We start from the raw sequence: 12,709 nt of genomic DNA on the forward strand, positions 1-12,709 counted from the left end.
TGATCCAAATATCTGATCGACCAATATTGTCCTGTCGGACCTTCGCTAAATGCTCCTCAAAGTATGGGGTTACTTCAGCCATATGTTGCAGCACTGCGAAATGAGCTTGCGCGTAGGAAGCTTGATCGGGAACAATTCTTTTTCTGCCAGTTGTGCTGACACCTGCCAACCTTCCTTCATGGCGAGACGTAGGAACTCCGATAGGATCAGTCTCGGCCACGTAATCGATACAAAACTCAATGGCTTCCTCGGTCGTGTCACCTTCAATGATGCTCCCCTCTGGTTTTGCTCTGTTCCGAACGTAGGACTTCAGAATTCCCATGTACCTCTCGAATGGCCACATTTCTCTCATAAAAGCTGGCCCACATATTTTTGTTTGCTTCACTAGGTGAACAGTGAGATGAACCATGATATCGAAGAAAGCTAGTGGAAAATACATCTCCAAGTGACACAGGGTACTGACAATATCGGTCTGCAACCCATCTAGGTCTTCTGGATCTATAATCTTCTGACCGATTGCATTGAAGAAGGCACAAAGCCGTTGGATCGTGTGACGGACTTGTGGTAGTAGAATGCCTCTTATAGCAACTGGCAAGATCTGTGTGATTAGCACGTGGCAATCGTGAGACTTCATTCCAACCAGCTTAAGATCCTCCAATTTAACGTACTTACTTATTCTCGAGCAATAGCCCGAAGGAACTTTAATATCTGCCAGACATGATAGCATTGCGATCTTCTCATCCTTCGACAATGTGTGGCAAGCTGGTGGGAGGTACACTCTTCCCATCTTCTCATCTGTAACAGGCTGAAGTTCACTGCGAATGTTCATCTCCTGTAGATCGAGACGCGCATTCAACCCGTCCTTTGTCTTGCCAGGCATATTCAACAATAGCCCCAGCAAGCTATCGCACACATTCTTCTCTACGTGCATCAGATCAATGCAATGACGGACCTCAAGATCTTCCCAATAAGGTAGCCGCCAAAATATGGATTTTTTTTCTTCCACATCCTCTTCTTGTCCTCCTTGCTACGTTTTCTTTTCTTCCCAAACTCATTATTAATGTCCTTCACCATGTTGTGTACTTGATCTCCGGACAAATCCGCAGGGGCAGACCCAAGTTCTTTCTTACCATTGAAAATTTTCTTCTTTCTTCTAAAGGCGTGCCGTAGGGGGAGCCATCTCCTATGACCCATGTAAATCATCTTTCTTGATTTCTTCAGCCACCTACTGCATGTAGGTTCCATACAGTCAAAGCATGCCTTCTTTCCTTTCACGGTTTGTCCAGAAAGATAACCCAGCGCGGGATAATCATTAATGGTGCAGAACAATAGAACTCGTAGTGTGAAGTTCTCCTGACCATATGCATCCCAAGTTTCCACACCCTCTTTCCACAGAATCTCAAGGTCATCGATAACAGGCTCCAAGAACACATCGATGTCATTGCCGGGTTCTCTCGGACCTTGGATTAACAAGCACAATATAATATATTTCCTTTTGAAGCACAACCATGGCGGGAGGTTAAAGTTTGCAATGAGAACTGGCCAAGTGCTGTGAGAACTGCTCATGTCTCCGAAAGGATTCATGCCATCCGTACACAAATATATCCTCATGTTTTTGGGGTCGACAGCAAAGTCTTTGTGCTTTCGATCGATATTCCTCCATTGAATCGAATCCGCAGGGTGTCTTAGCAAACCGTCATTCCTTCTCTCTGTGGCATGCCAACGTACTAACTTTGCTTCATTGGGGTTGGCAAATATTCTCTTGAAACGATCAATGATTGGTAGATACCACACAACCTTCGCCGGACCACCCCGCTTTGACTTCTTTCCCTCGCCCGCGCTCTTCTTTCGCTTGTATCGAGAAGCCTTGCAGACAGGACAAGCATCTAAGTCCGCGTATTGCTTGTGGTACAATATGCAATCGTTTGGACACGCGTGAATTCTCCGGACCTCTAACCCTAGGGGACACAGAACCTATTTTGCTTCATATGTCGTCTCGGGCAATGTGTTCTCCTGAGGAAGCATGTCCTTCAGTATTCCCAAAAGTTTTGTAAAACTCTTGTCTGACCATCCACTACTAGCCTTCAACTTCATTAGGTCTAATGTTGCTGATAATTTGGTGTGCTTTGGCTTGCATCCTGCGTATAGAGGAGTCTCCGAGTCACTGACTAACCTGCTAAACTTCATGAAATCTCTCTCGTTCATAGCTGGGTCATCAATGTCACGTAACATGTCTTGCAGCATATCAAGGTCCACATCAACCATTTCATCGCCCAATGGAGATGGGACAAACATGTCATGCTCTTCTTCATCTCCTTCTTCATGATTGTCTGCACCACTTCCGTCTGCAGCTGCACCATCAGTACCCAGATCTTGCTCTCCATGCATCACCCAACATGTGTATCTCTCCATGAATCCCCAGCGTATCAAGTGAGCGTGTACTTCCTTTTCATCTTCCCACAAAATCTCATTCCTGCAATCGCTAGATGGACAACACATGTACTTGTCGTTTCTTCTTATCCTATCCTCCTCTGCGGCTTTCATAAAACTTAATACGCCATCTCCATACTCCTTGTACTGATGCCTCAAGCCAATCGTGTACATCCAACTCCGATCCATCGCTGAACAATGAACAAAATATTAGTTAACATCTCATAACATAAGTACTACTAAATTAATAGGAAATGTTTAGTACCCTTTTACTTACTTTTATGATTTTCCTGTTTTTGTTTGCAAAAAAATTACAAAAACTCGCCCCCTTCAACCTCCCACCAAAATAGTGAACAGTGGGATAAACTACAGACAACGGATTGCTGGAGTATATATAGTGTGCAAAGTATATCTCAATCGGGCCAAAAAAAATGTCATCTCTAACGGGCGCACACTAGTCTCTAACGGGCACAAATAGAAACCCGACACCTATAAAAGTCATCGGTAACGGGCATTAAGGCCATCTCAATCGGGCCTTCTTTGGAGCCCGTCACCGATGACACTCATCTGTGACGGGCTCAGTATTTGGGCCCGATTGAGATAGTGGAGGTCATCTCAATCGGGCCTAACTTCGAGCCCGTCACAGATGAGTGTCATCGGTGACGGGCTATAGGACATCTACAACGGCAAAAATTTAGACCCGATTGAGATGATTTTGTTCTGACGGCCCACGTTGTGCAGGCATGTGATGAGCCGTCACAGATGAGAGCGTGAGCTACACGAGGTTCTCCACTGTAAACTGTTTTTGTTTTCTTTGGCTGAATCAGGTTCTATCCGGCTCTACGTTGCACTTTGAAAGCAGAGGAAGCATCATGAGACTTCTTCCAAAAGCTCGTAATTAAAGCATCAATAATGCTACAGCTACCAGGCATCACAATAAAGCTACAGCTACCAGGCAGGAGTACTACTTGCCATGTGTCTTTCTGTCAGCAATTTATTCTATCGAAGGGAAGAAAATCTGGTAGGGCGAAAGTCCATCCGGTAGGATTGGAGCCATGGTTTCGCTTAGGCCGAGGTTAGTTCTAAACTTTTTCTTTAAACTTTTAACTTTTTCATCACATCAAAACTTTTCTACACACATAAACTTCGAACTTTTTCGTCACAACGTTCCAATTTCAATCAAATTTTCAATTTTGGCGTGAACTAAACACACCCTTAATAAGCGAAACGGCATATTTACAAACGAAAAATAAGTTATAAACAAAATTTGTATATACGTGTTCTTTGCAATCTAAAAGCAAAGATTGAAAAATAAACTTCGATGAAAAAAATCTTAAAATCAGCTCTAAATTTAAAATTGAAAATTCAAATTTTAGTTAATAATCATAAACATAAGAGATGAGTCCGTCTCAGTCATAATCTCGTGCAGGACACGTGCCTCAGTCATAATCTCAAAGGCTCGAAGCATCCCCTCAAAAATCGTATTAATTACTAATGTCATTAGCAACAAAAGTGACTTCGACGTGGACTTGTTCTTCCAGCGCATATGGACTTTCTCCCAGCGGGGCGCTAGTCGCGGCACCAGCGGCAATTACGTGAGGACATTGTTGTTCGAGTACAGCAGAGTGCCGGCGATACCGTGTGGGACGGCGGTGGCGGAACATTTTCGACAGCAACAAAGCGCCGCGCTTGGCTCGTGTTCGGCGCGGGAGGTCACCGCCCGCCATGCCGCGCTTCCCTTTCCAGGCCGTGTCGCCGCCACACGCCACGGCAAGCGAAGGATTCTAAATAGACATGTATCACTATATACGTGGCAACGTCCTTCAATAAGCAAAGAGACTTCCTACTACCAAAATTTCTTCCCTTGCGAAGCGTGGCTGATACGCGTACGAGTCTATACCATTTTTCAATGGTATAGCTCTTGTGTATTAACCTTCTTGAAAAATTAGCTTTTTCAATACAAAACCCAAATGCGTGTGTACTCAAGAACACATAATAGGTTATTTCAGGCACCACGTTTCAAGGTTGGGCAAATTGCTACTTCCTCCGTTTCACAATGTAAGTCATTGTAGCATTTCTCACATTCATAATGATGTAAATGAATCTACATATATATATATATATATATATATATATATATATATATATATATATATATATATATATATATATATATATATATATTCATTAACATTCATATGAATGTGGAAAATATTAGAATGACTTACACAGTAAAACGGAGGAAATAAAACAGAAAATTATTTCTCTCGGCGTCAGCCTTTCTTGAGCATAATGCGACCATGCAGCTTCAAGAATTCCTCCAATGCTGTCTTGGACGAACCACCGTCCTCCAGAGTTCGACTAATCATCCCCTGAATCTCCTTCACACTCTGCCGTATCTTGTCCGCCTACGCCGTAATCCCCATCGCCATATCCACGACCTCGACCACCCTCTCACGCTCCAGCGCCGGGGAGTCCGGCCAGCTCCCGCGGGACACCTCCACGCACGCGCCCCACTCCTCCAGCATCTGGGCGTTGAAGAACTGGTCCGCCGTGAGCGGCCACGCGATGATTGGCACGCCGTGCGCCATGCTCTCCAGCACAGAGTTCCAGCCGCAGTGGCTCAGGAACGCCGGTGGACGCGTGCGCGAGGATGCTCACCTGCGGAGCCAACCCGTGGATGAGAAGCCCAATGTTCTTGGCATGCATCCTCTCCTCGAACCCTTCCGGCAACCACTCGGCGCTGAACTGGCCACCGTTGGTGGGCTCGATGTCAAACCCGAACGGCGGACAGATAGCCCAAATGAACGGCCGGCCGGTGAGCTCCAGTGCCACGGCGAGGTCAACCATCTGGTCAAGCCTTAGCGAGTTATAAGACCCGAATGAGATGTACAGCACTGACCTCTCTTCTTGGGTATCGAGCCACCTCTTGACGTAATCGTCGTTATGGTCACCGGTGTGATCGGAGTGCTCCGTCCGGCGACGCACTAGAGGGCCGATGGGATAGACCGGGACGCCCATCGTTCTCCGGAGCATGCGCAGCCCGGTCGTCTCCAACTCCTCCATCATGCTGATGAGAATCGCGTCGGTGTCGTACCCGGCTGATGTCTGCCGGCGGTGGTGGGCCGACCACCGGTCCGTGCCGTCGGCGTGGAGTAGGTACGGCGGAAGCTTCGACCGGTGGACAGTAACCTCCGGGTGGTCCGGGAGGCAGAACGCATCGTCACCGGGCGCACGCAGGTGCGGCAGGTGGTTCCACAGCGAGTGGTACACCACGCTGCCGAACGCGCCGCAGGACACGAAGATGGCGTGCGCGACGCCACGCCGGCGGGCGATGTCGGTCGTCCACGCGAGGAAGGGGTCGGCGATGACGCAGACCCTGGCAGCGTCTGCTCCGGCGTCGGCGATCAAGTCACGGACGAAGCCGTCGAAGCTGTCCTGTAGCGAGCGCGACTCGGTGGCCTCGAACAGCGTGATGAAGTGGAGGGGCGGCACGGCATCGGTCGACTCGGCGTCTCCGGGCAGGCCGTGCTCAGCAGGCACGAACGGCAGGGCGTGGAACCGGAGGTACCGCGTCTGGGAGCTGGACCGGCGGCGGAGGCCTTCCACGTTGCGCGGGGTGGAGACGATGGAGATGTCGGCCGTGGGCTGGGCGTCGTGGAGGTGGGCAGCGAGGGAGAGGAAGGCGGAGAAGTGGCCCTGCGCCGGGAACGGGAAGAGGACGATGCGGAGGTTGCCATCGCTGGGCATGGTGAACACGTTGTTCTTTGACTTCGAGGTTCTCCACTGGAAGGAAATTAATTTTTTGCTTTGTCTGAAAGGAGAGGAAGCACGAGGGCACCTGTCGGTGTGTGTGTGTGGCAATGGCTCTGGGTGGACAGGATGAACGAGAGGGTGGGGAGTAGAGATGGCAATGGCCCCCGTTCACGCTTCCCCGCGGTGAATTCACCTATTAGGTGATGGGGATGGTTAATATATATTCACCATGGAGAATAAAATGGTTGTAAACCTCTCACCATCAGGGATGACGGGGGCGGGGACGGTGAACCATTCTCCGTCCCCGCCCCCTGCGGTGACCCGACTTTACTGTGTAGGAGGACTAATTTTAGACTTTTTAGTTGTTTTGGCCCATAATATTGAAGTCCATTTAACAAGCATATATAAAATCTAACCCTAAGTCAACCGGTCAAACACCAAATCCTCCACCCAAAATCCCAAATCCTCCAAATCCGCACTGCCGCACGGCGCGCACGCCCGTGCCAGCCACCACCGCCATCCGCCTGTCCGCCGGGAGCCAGGCGCGCCGCCGTGCACTGCCAGTTCGCCAGCCACTAGGCACGCCGCCGCTCGCTGTCTTTCTCTCGCGTCGTCGTGCTGCCGGGAGCCCCCATCAACTGAAGCCGCCGTCGCCGGGAGCCTGCTTCGATGCGCCGTCGGAAGACGCCATCGCCGGGAGCCGCCGTCAACGTGCCATCGGGCGTGGTGACTGCAGCCGTCGTCACTGGGAGCCGCCGGGAGTCACCGTCGCCGCACCGCTGGGAGCCGCCATCGACGTCCGCCAGCGCCCTCCGACGTCACTCGTTGTGAGAATGATTCTTCCTGTGATTTTCATCTATAATTTGTTGATTTGTTGAGTGGAGCATTTTGGATATATATTGATATAATGTGATTGTGAATATGTTGTTTAACCGGGGACGGGCTAACCACGGGGATAAATTCACCACATGGTGATCGGGGCTGGAGAAATTATAGCCCCGTCGTGGTTGACGGGGACGGGGACGGTGAAAATTTTTCACCGCAGTGACGGGGACGCGGTGGTGATTCCCGACGGTGAATTCATCATTGCCATATCTAGTGGGGAGTGAGGCTGGGAAGGATGCGCTTGGCAGACTAGCTTTGGGATGAACGACGAGCTCGAGGCGTGGGGCAGTTGGTAAGGCTTCCGAGCAGGGAAGCAAGGGCGTGGACGAAAGTCGGTAAGGCTTCCGGTCCTGCGATTAATGGTGTCGTGGGCTTTGTCCATGCCGTGAGGTGGGACGGTGGGGCCGTTGGATTTGATGGCCGGGGTACGACGCAGCGAGATTCCGAGCAGAAAAAGGGCCCTTGCCCTGTTTGCGCCACAGGGCTGATGCGAATGCGAGTGATGAGGTGCGACGTGGTGCTTTGCGTGCGGCTGCGGCGCACGGCAGGCTCCGGCTTGGAGGGCGGTCGGTGGTCAAGAGCGGGACCGGAAGCGACGTGACGGGACGGAGTCGTTTGCCCGGCGTGCTGTGGCGGCGAGTGCGCAGGAGCGGCACACTGGACTAGAGCTGGTGCGGCGCTGCATCATATGCTCGCGGTCGCGGGCGTGCGTCGGCGCGAGACATTGGAGGCGACTTCGCTGGACTAGAGCAGGCACGGCTTGGACGCCAAAGTTGTCGCCACGGGGCTCGCGTGACAAGCGGCGCGGCTTTGCTGAACATGTGAGCGTACAGCGCAGCGTGATGGCTAGCTGCTTCGGGCGACCACGGTCGACACGGCGCACGGCACTGGCGCGACAGTCGACACGATTGAGAGCGAGGCTGGTTCGTCACTCGGTGTTGCCGCGGCAGCTCGTGCGGCTACGAGCAGAGGCGGATGGCGAAGGCAGGCATGGGTGCACGGCTTGGCTGGCTGGCTGCTTGCCCTAGCCGGCCTGGCTTGGCACTGGGCTGCTAGCTGTGCTGGGCTTGGCCAGAAGGTGGCGACCTGGCCTGTTTGGTGGTTGCCCCGACTGGTTTGCTTTAGAAGGAATAAGTTCACTTTAGGTCTCTTCATTTGTCACCGAGCTCGAAATTCACCCCTATACCAAAAAAACCAGATACAATGTATCCTCTAACTTACAAAACCGAGCAAACGAGTTTGTAAAATCTAAATCGAGAAGCCTCTCGTTTTAGGTCTTGTTTCTTTCAGCTTGGGATTATTATAATCTAGATTATTGAGTCAGATTACTGTAAGCTAGATTGTTATAATTTATAGTAAAATAAGCGGTTAGTTGTTTCTTTCCTAAATTATTAAAGCCTAAATTATTGGGTTTGCAAGTCTAAAGAGGGAGTGGGTGGCATGGTGGGTAATTTTTCACCCAATAATCTAGAAAAAGCTCACCAAAATGAGCTTATTAGATTATAATAAGCTGGGCTCCAGATTATAATAAGCTACTTTAATAAGTTATCTGTTTCTTTCAGCTTACTCCTAATAATCTGAATTATAATAATCCTAAGCTGAAAAAAAGGGCTTAGTCATATCGCGCGATGCGTCTCAGAGCCATCCGACCATAGGCTTGGCACATGCACGTAGCCGGAGCCACAATGAGCAAGAAAAGAGAGTACTGCTACATATCTACACATGCATGTCTTGTTTATTATTATGTCATAAATGTATTTCTTCCTTCTTATAAAATTTTCTCTTAAACTAGAAAGTAAGCCCGCGTAAATGCACGGGCAATTTATTTTTTTTGTTTATAGAAAGAATACTAAAATAAACCATATGTTACCGTATTCATTTTAAGAACCATAGATTACCTTATAATCTAAAAGAAGAAATATTTATTATGCGAAATAAATTATAAAGTTTGATATACTAATTGATAATATCTATTATATTCAAACAAATTTCACTTTGTTATGGCTATACGTAAAGTCGCATATCACCATCTTTCGTAAACATACAGGTTAATATGGGTTTAGATTTTTTTCTTTTACTATACATCTAAGTCACCTACGTATATTCATGGGTAATATTCGAAGGAATAATTCATATTGTCAAAATTATTTGTGCTAATTTTGTCAACACTATTTAGATGAGAATGACATACTTATATAAGGATATAATAGGTTTCCATGCGACATTTTTTATTGTACGTATGTTTTTTTTTGTGAATAGTACTGCACATATTCGTAGGATGGTTGTGCACATATTTATATGAGTGTCTACGATTTCGTTTTAGATCATTAGTTAAAAACATATTTTAAAAAAGTTTGGTGGGATGGCATGAAGAGATGCCACGGTGGCATGACTTTTTCGATAACATCTTAAAGAGTTTCATTATATATATATATATATATGCATAATTTGAGGAAAAGTTTAGTGTTGCAAAGAAAGAAACAAAAAACAACCAAACTAAGCAGATCATATATACATTCTTTTTTTTTCCGTTTTGACATCTCTTGTGTAGGTACGTACGTATGTAGGGAGAGATTAGTTGGTTTTTAGCTGGAATATATCCAATATAATGGTTGAAAATAATGGATCTACCAGTTGAAGTGTAAATTGATGACCATATATTTTCTTTTTTATATTTTTTCTTATAATTTTTTTCTAATTTATGAGATCTATTACGTGATATATTAAGAGTTCTTGTAGAAGTGTAGAAATTCTATTGCCTATACTGATAATATACTTGTAGTCGATTATTATTTATTGTGGCTTGGTGGCATGCTTTACTTTACCTATCATTTGTTGATAGTTCTCCACTTAGTATAGTCCGTTATATATGGTGCTTCATGACATAAGTGCTCGTTGGATGGTAGCTAATTATTAGATGCACTATGCATGAATACCTCGTAAGCAATATGACTTGACGATTAGTGGATAGAACTTATATACTTATGGATCAGTGGTGGCATATGATTGATATATTAGGATATTTTTTTATTCATAAAGTATATTATATACTACACATTAAACGTTTTAGTAAATAAGCAATAAGTTCTAGAGTAATTATCGGATTGGTTGCTCCTTTTCCCAGTTATCTACCCATTGATATAGGAATTATTACAAAAGACATATCTTTTGATAATAATATCTAAATCCATCTGAACCATTTTATGCACTATAATTAAATTGACAACCATAACCTACATCGTATATATTTAAAAGCAACTTGTGTATAATTAAAATATATTTTATATAAAAGTTTAAAAATTAAATAAATATATTTTGGCTTTATTATATTCAATATTTAATTAATCTTGCACTAATGATACGTGTCGTTTCATGTATCCTGAATAAGCTCAGCCATCCAGCTAGATCAAATGAAGCATAAGTAGAAGATAAAGGAGATCAGTACGGTGTGAAAAGAATATATACAATCTTTGATATTTAAATATTATACGAATAGAGAAAACACATTCATGATAAATTTAGTGATATCATTTTGACATATCATTATTTTTATAAGGAGTAGGTAACTTTTGAGAATTGCTAGTCACAATTAGAATTGTTTTTATTTTAAAATATGCAAGTCTAATTTAACTATTACATAATATATACTTTAATTAATTTATGCTTCTCATTGGTGTTTCGATGACATCTGCCTACATTTTTACAACGTAAGTAGAGCATAGTTAATATGGGCAGTTTGGTTTTTTATCCGAGTGAAAAAAAAAAGAAAATAAAAAGATGTCGTTAGCCCGGCCTGCTTATGTACATATGTACGTACTTTTTTACCTTGGAATATATGTACGTACCTTTTTTTTTTTGGGAATACCTACTAAACGTCCGTACTTATGTGCACATATAGATCGGCAATATTGAGTTTTGGAGATAACTTTAATTGGTATTTTTACAATAGATCTAATGGTTGAAAATAATGGGCCCACCATATATTAAATGAAAATCGATGGCTAATATTTTTTTAGAATTTCTATAATTTATTAGATCGCCACATGGCGGCGTAGGAGCATTTCCAGGGGTCCTATGTGGCGGCTTAGGAGGGTTTCTAGGAAGTTTAATGGACTTTTAGTATATAATAGATAGATAGATAGAAGATAGATAGATTACTTATTCGATCTATATTTCGATTACACCATTGTGTTCGTTGTAATTAAATCATTATAACAATATCTTACATGATTATATTATGATAAAAAATATTTATACTGGTAAATTACTTTTATTATATATGTAAGTTACTTTTATCATATATAAAAATTACTTTTAGATTTGATTAAGTTACTTCATTCATAGTGCTCTGAGTAGATTACATTTATTATTGTTTTTAGTCAATTCCACAATTTGGTGCCGATTAAATTTAATTTTTTGATAAACTCATGTTTTTCATCCCTATAACGGATTTACTTCTAATGTTGTAACAACTTACTTCCATTTCGTACTAAGTTATTTTTTTTATGATTTATGTAAATTGCTTTCAGACTTTATTAAACTTACTTTCATAAATGTATTTACTTGAAAATCTTCTCTACACTTTGGTTGTGAATTTACTCCACATAGTTTCTTACTACAATCCAGTTATAGTGTAATTACTTCTAATCTTATAGTAGAGAATTACTTCTATTGCATATCTAAGTTATTTCTACAATTTAAATAAATTGCTTTTAAATTGATAAAATGTTTGAATATATTCCACATGGATCTCATTTTAGCACATATTTTGAGTAGAGTACAATGATGTAAATAGATCTTAAAAATAATATATGATTTATAAGATATAAATCTTTAAAGGGGGATTTATATATGGAATGGAGTGATCTCTGGTTAGGATTAACCCACTACCGTGCACTACCTAGTCACCCCTCGGCGGTATTCTCCCGGGTTTTGGCTAACGTGGCACCTTCGTGGCTCCTTTGGCTAGGTCTTTATCCCAAGTGGCATTGACGTGGCTCTTATGTGGCAATTCGATCCGAAAAAATTAATAAACCACGTGGGACTCACATGTTAGTTTCACGCACAAAATAATAAAAATGGTGGGGGCCTATCGATGTTTGAGATCACGACTACGGTATTTGGATGGTATGGGGATCGTTGGTACCAGGGTATATGCGAGATTGAGGTAAAAGAGATGGAGACGGAGATTTTTATACAGGTTCGGGCCCCTTATCTGACAGGTAATAGCCCTACATCCTATTGGCCGAAGCCGGTGTAGCTCTTTATTCATCTGGATCACACAAATACAATATTTGGGATAACCTATCTGGTCATCGTTGACTTGGCGGCATGAACACCAACTCGTAGTTGACGACGGGTAGTCTTCCTCCTCGAGTATGAACTCGTCGAGATGAGAGATGCCGCTAGATCCCTCTTGTCGGCCCCCGTGGGCACTGATGGGGTTTGCCAAGGCTAATCTGATCTCTAATGTTGATATCTGGTGACGTGTGTTGGCTTGTGTGTATGTTGTGTTGGTCTTGTGGCTTCCGTGTATGTTGGCTGTGCCCCCTCTCCTCCTAGGGGGCTTGTATTTATACCCATGGATAACCCATTGTCCAAGTAAAACTAGGGAGACCAATATGGATACAATCTGGGT

General features: G+C 44.4%; 1 pseudogene; it reads right to left on the bottom strand.

The window, feature by feature from the left end:
• Positions 1–4,294: 4,294 nt before the first annotated feature.
• Positions 4,295–6,324, bottom strand: LOC9270382 (UDP-glycosyltransferase 92A1-like; annotated as a pseudogene).
• Between the last annotated feature and the right edge of the window lie 6,385 nt (positions 6,325–12,709).

This window comes from Oryza sativa, chromosome 4, assembly GCF_034140825.1.
Source record: "Oryza sativa Japonica Group chromosome 4, ASM3414082v1".
NCBI classification, from domain to species: Eukaryota; Viridiplantae; Streptophyta; class Magnoliopsida; order Poales; family Poaceae; genus Oryza; species Oryza sativa.